Source organism: Microtus ochrogaster, unplaced genomic scaffold (assembly GCF_000317375.1).
Source record: "Microtus ochrogaster isolate Prairie Vole_2 unplaced genomic scaffold, MicOch1.0 UNK82, whole genome shotgun sequence".
Classification (NCBI taxonomy): domain Eukaryota; kingdom Metazoa; phylum Chordata; class Mammalia; order Rodentia; family Cricetidae; genus Microtus; species Microtus ochrogaster.
Window position 1 is genome coordinate 1215894 of NW_004949180.1, and position 6492 is coordinate 1222385.

The window sequence follows — 6492 nt, forward strand, 5'->3', positions numbered from 1 at the left end:
CTGGGCAGACACGATGAAGCAAGCCGCCAGGTCAGACATGCTGAATCTTTCCGGGTAGGACTGGTGCTACACAGATTATTAGAGATGGGTTGATCGGGATATGAGAATTAGCCAGTAAGGGCTAGAGCTAAAGGGCCAAGCAATGTTTAAATGATTACAATTTGTGTGTTGTTATTTTGGGGCATAAGCTAGCCAGGAGGCTGGGAGCTGGGTGGCAGGAACGCAGCCCACAGCTCCTACTACAGATAATGGACTGAACCTCTGAACTATGTGAACCACCACATAAAATGTTTTCATTTATAAGAGTTGCGGTGGTCATGGTGTCTCTTTGCAGCAATAGAACCCTAAGACAATTTCCAACTATCTGTGAGAGAGTGATTGAGCATAGTTGGGGCTCTGAACCGCTGTAGAAAGTAGAGAGATGGGAGGTTTCAAGAGTCATTTAGTGCCACACTGTGTTTTCCTCTGTTAGAATTGAAATATGTAATACTGCGTGTATACAACAAATGCAGTCTATGGGTGCAATATTATCCTGTAGCTATGATTTCCTATACATAGCTACTGAATGCACTGCAGGAATCTTGAACAAAAGCAGAATCTAGTTTTATTATCTCTAATTTGGAATTTTTAAAATGTTATTTTCTAGTTCTAGAGAGGTGGCTTGGCAGTTAAGAACACTGACTGTTCTTGTAGAGGACCTGGGTTATATTTCTAACATCCATACAGCAGCTCACAACCATCTGTAATTTCAGTCACAAGATATGATGCCCTCTTCTGTTCTCTGTGTGCACCAGACTTATGTGTAGACCTAACATCCATGCATAAAGGAAATACATCTTTTAAAAAAACTAAAAATAATGGAAATGTTATTTTGCATATGAATTGTCAGTGGGAGTTAATCTGATTTGAGTTTTATTGCATTTATATGGATTCAAAGCCAACATTTGATTTTAATGAATTGGATGTATTTCTAGGGAACATAGAACAAAAAAAGAATAGCTATAGAGTAAAGTCTTTCTATGACTGAATATTTGTGTCCTCTCCAAATTCATGTTCCACATCCTAATCTCCAACACTTATTGTTGTCTGCAGCTCAAAGATGTAGGGCACTTGACTACCTTTCCAGCACTATGTCTTCCTGCATGCCACCATGTCCCACCATGATGATAATGGACTGAATATCTGAATTGTAAGTGAACCACCATAATTAAATGTTGTCCTTTATAAGAGTTGCCATGATCATGATGTCTCTTCACAGAAATAGAAACCCTAACTAAGAAACTATAGCATCCTGCATTCCTCTTCAGTGCGGGCTGGGATAGCTTCTTGTTTGGGTTCTTTGTCCTTTATAGCAAATCCTTGGAAGTTGGGGTGATGGCTTGTTCATGATGCCCCTGGCAGCCAGTGACAGCTTGCTCCAGGACTGGTTGAGAACATGAATTAATTCTAGGACAGTACATTTTAGAAGATACATAGAATATCCTTCCTTCTTAATTTTTTTTTGTTGAATCAAAAGAAGTCATGGGGATGGGGTCAGAGCTCAGTTTTTTAAATTATCCATGTGTTAGAAATGTTGGGAAAATAAAACAAGAAAGTCCTTCAGAACACTAAAGCAAAACAATACTTTCTGCCAAGAAGGAAACAAGAATGTGGCATTACAATTGGCACAGCCATTCCAGAACTCGAACGGGCAAATATCAGAGGCACTCTCCAGCAGTACAATGCTCGGCTTTGTTAACATGGAGATGAGTTTTAAATACATGCACAGTACATACAAGAATTTTGCTGTAGTCACTTTGTTTTCTACAGTCCAGCGAGTGAGCCCATTTTGGCACTTCAGTTTGTTGTTGTCTTTGTCCAAAATCATGTGTTTTGAGGAAAACTAAGAATTGCTTTAAACATTTACAGATGCTGGATTTAAAGAGTGATCCACTTCTAAAGTGCCGATTTCCATGGAAAAACTAGATACACATTCTCTCTTCTGTACCAACTTTGAAACTATTATACTGTGAAAAGGTTGCTTATGTCTGAGAAAATGTAAAGTATGCGCCATAAAAAGCAAGGGCTTAATGGCTGTTTGTTTCTTCTTTGTATCTGGACTTGGTTGACGTCAATCTTTTTTTTTCCTAAAATGTTCCTGGCATGATAATAATAGCTAGCAGTTAGGAGGGCTCGCCATGTGCCAAGCATGACAGTAAGCTCCACATGCATCCTCTCATGTAAGTCTCATGGCAAGGGAAATGAGTTGAGGAAAGGAACCTCTCCTAAGATCCTAAACCAGTAACAGAGGCATCAAGTATCCACAGCAAGACCTGCCATCCTAAGAATCTAAATTCTTCCTAGTTACCAGCAAAATTCAACATGGTCAAGTGTTGCAGGAGGGGAGTTTCTCAGTGGAGAATGAGAAACCCATAGAACTTTAAGGAGTGCTGGAGAGCAGACATCAATCTGGAGAGACAGAAACACGCCTGGCACCCACAGTGCAGAGTTGCTTTGGTGAAGGAACAGGTTTCTCTCCAAACTGCTGACTGCTAGATGTGCCTGTGCTATATAAAAGGTAGACATGGTTATACCAGGACAGGGGTGGAGAGTGTGAAATACAGGCAAATCCCTGAAGCTAGTTGTCTAGCCAATTTTCATCAAATCCAATTTATCAAATCCATGAAGTTTAGTGAAGTGAGAGATCTTGCCTCAAAAACAAGATGTCAAGCAAGAAAGGAAGACACTAGACATTAATCTCTGGCTTCCACATGTATGTGTGTTTGTACTTACACACATATACATGAGCATGTACACAAGCACCCACCACTCAGATAGTATTCAAATACTCGGATTTCTATACAATTATGTTTCATAAATAATCTTTAATGAGCTAAAATATATTCAAAGATTTCTTACAAAGTGTTCATTTGGAGCAGTGGTTCTCAACCTGTGGGTTGAGGCCCCTTTGGGGTTGCATATCAGACATTCACATTACAGTTCATAACAGTAAGAAAATTACAGTTATGAAGTAGTCAAGAAAACAATTTTATGTTTCGGGTCAGTTACCACAACAGGAGGAACTCTATTGTTGCAGCTTTAGAAAGGTTGAGAACCACTGATTTGTTGATGTGGGATGTCCTTCTGTATATGTGTGGCTTTTATTGGTTGATAAAAGGAGCTGTTTTGGCAAATGGCTTAGCAGAGAAAATCCAGGTGGGAAGTCTGAACAGAGATATACAGAAAGAGTAGGTGGAGTCACTGAAAGAGAAAGATGCCAGAATATTACTGGTAAGCCACAGCCTTGTGGTGATACATAGATTAATAGAAATGGGTTAATTTAAGATGTAATAGTTAGCTAATAAGAAGCCTAAGCTAATAGGTCAAAGAGTATGGAATTAATATAAGTCTCAGAGTGGTTATTTCATAAGCAACTTCCAGGTGGGCACAGAAAATCTGGTTCAGGGGGACCTGTTCCATGTTTGGCAGCATACATCCACATAAAGCCCAAGAAAGTTTAATAAAAGGGCTTCTAGATGCACAAAAAGGGGAGTCAATTGCAGCTGCTTGGTAGCCACAGTTTTCAGATAGACTCTTTGTGCTGACTGCAAGCAGAGGCATGGCCTCTTTACAAGATGGCTTCCTGGTTCATGTTGGTGGCAAGAATGGCTCTGGTTCTTTCAGGAGGTCCTGCAATGGAACACTTAAATGGGGTTTGTGAATAGTGTATTACAAATTGCTTACGGGCAACATAGACCTGAGCATGGCTCACAGAGGCGGTAAACACCTCTGCCATGTTGGACAGGTGGAGCCAACAGGCAAAGCTGCATGCAGCATTAGTCCTAGACACACCTGCTTAGCATTTAAAAAAACTTTCCTGGATAGAAAATGATTACAGATACATAATAAGACAGATTGAGATATAAAAGACCTCTGAATGGGTCAAAGGTTTGGATAAATGTACATGGGCTTAGGAACGAGAGAAGAAAGAGTACAGACAGTCATAGATTAAAGGAGTAAAGATAATAAAATAAATATTAAAAGGTAATAGAATAAAAATAGCCTCATAAATATGGAATATACACAGAAAGTCTGTGTATTATTAAATAATATACACAATAATGTATATTATCATATTTTCTTTGCATTTTTAAAAAAAGAAAACAAACTACCTTTTTTCATTATACATACTTGTTGTGGGACCATTGTCTGTATTCTGTCAATTATATTTTAAATAAATGCTGATTGGCCAGTAGCCAGGCAGGAAGTATAGGCAGAACAACAAAACAGGAAGTAGAGGCTGGTCAAGGAGAACAAGAGAATTCTGGGAAGGAAGAAGCCCACTTCTCTGCAGTTGTGAGCCCACCACAGCAGAAGCAAGATGTGACTGTCTCACTGAAAATGATACCGAGCCATGTGGCTAACATAGACAAGAATAATAGGCTAATATAAGTTGTAAGAGTTAATAAGAAGCCTGAGATACTAGGCCAATCAATTTATGACTAATGTAAACCTCTGTGTAATTTCTTGGGGATTTAACAATTGCGGAAACTGGGCAGGACAGAAACCTCAGTCAACACATAGTAATCCAAGTTTCCACTCCTTCCCCCCATTCCATCCCCTCCACTTATTCCACACCCCATCCCATATCCACTCCTCAGAAAGGGTAGGGCACATTGCTTTGGGGAAGATCCAAGGCCCTCCCTAATATATGTAGGCTGAGCAAGGTATCCATCCAAAGAGAATAGGTTCCCAAAAAGCCAGTAGAAGCAGTTGGGATAAATCCTGGTGCCACTGCCAGGGGCCCCTCAGTCTGCCCCAGCCATGCAACTGTCAGCCACATTCAGAGGGACTAGTTTGGTTCTATGTTTGTTCCTTCCCAGTCCAGCTGGTATTGATGAGCTCCCATTAGTTCAGGTAAACTGTTCCAGTGGGTGTACCCATTGTGGTCTTGACCTCTTTGCTCTTATTCTCATTTTTCCCACTCTTCAGCTGGACTTTGGGAGCTCAGTACAGTGCTCTGTCTCTGTTTCCATCAGTTTCTGGATGAAAGTTCTATGGTGATATTTAAGATGCTCATCAGTCTTACTACAGGACAAGACAAGTTTGGGCACCCTCTCCTCTATTGCTTAGGGTCTTATCTGGGGTCATCCTTGTGGGTTCTTGGGAATTTCTCTAGAGCCAGGTCTCTTGCTAACTCTACAATGGCTCCCTTAATCAAGATATCTTTTTCCTTGCTCTCATCTCTGTCCTTCCTACATCTTGACTATCCCATTCCCTCAAGTACTCCTTACCCCTCCCCCTTTCCCCTTGTCTTTCCCTTCTACACTCCCTTTTCTCCTGACCCCTATGTTCCTAATTTTGTCAGGTGATCTTGTCTATTTTGACTTTCCAGGTGGATCTATATATATGCTTTTCTTAGGGTTTATCTTGTTACTTAGTTTCTCTGGGATCATGAACTATAGGCTTGATATTGCTGGTAGGAGGCTGTTTCTTGTTGACAGAGGTTTCTGTCCCACGGCTGTTCAGTCCCAAAGAAACACAGGGGCCTACATTAATTACAAACTGATTTGCCTATTAGCTCAGGCTTTGTTATTAACTAATTCTTACATTTTACTGTAACCCATAATTCTTGTCTGTGTTAACCATGTGGCTTGGCATCTTTATCAGTGAGGTCTTTTCATCTTGCTTCCTCTTTGGCTGGGTGGTGACTACAGACTGAGCCTTTCCTCTTCCCAGAATCCTACTGTTTTGGTCACCCCACTTATAGTTTCTGCTTGGCTATAGCCAGTCAGCATTTTATTAAACCACACAATTGACAAATCTTTACAGGGTATAGGACCATTGTCCCATCACAGTTGCTGTGTTTTTGTGAGTGCTGTTAGATTCCTTGGGTTGGGTTTTCCTTCTAGTACTTTCTGTAGGGCTGGGTTTGTGGATATGTATTGTTTAATTCTGGTTTTGTCATGGAATATCTTGTTTTCTCCATTGATGATGATTTAAAGTTTTACTGGGTATTGCAACTGTGGTCTCTTAGTCTCTGCAGCACATCTTCCCAGGACTTTCTGGCTTTTTTTCCATTGAGAAGTCATGTGTAATTCTGATAGGTCTTTTTTATATGTTACTTGACCTTTTTCTTTGCAGTTCTTAATGTTCTTTCTTTATTTTGCATTTTGATTATTATATAGCCAGGGGAATTTTTTTTTAAAATACAGCCTCTTGGTTTTCTGTAAGCTTCTTGTACCTTCATAAGAATATCCTTATTTAGGTTGGGAAAGTTTTCTTCTATGATTTTTTGTTGAATATATTGTCTGTGCCTTTGAGCTGGAGTTCTTCTTCTATTCCTATTATTCTTAGGTTTGGCCTTTAAATGATGTCCCAGATTTCCTGTATACTTTGTGTCAAGAATTTGTTGTACTTAATGTTTTATTTAACCAATAAATCGATTTCCTCTATAGTATCTTTAACACCTGAGAGTCTCTTTTCCATCTCTTGTATTCTGTTGGTTATACT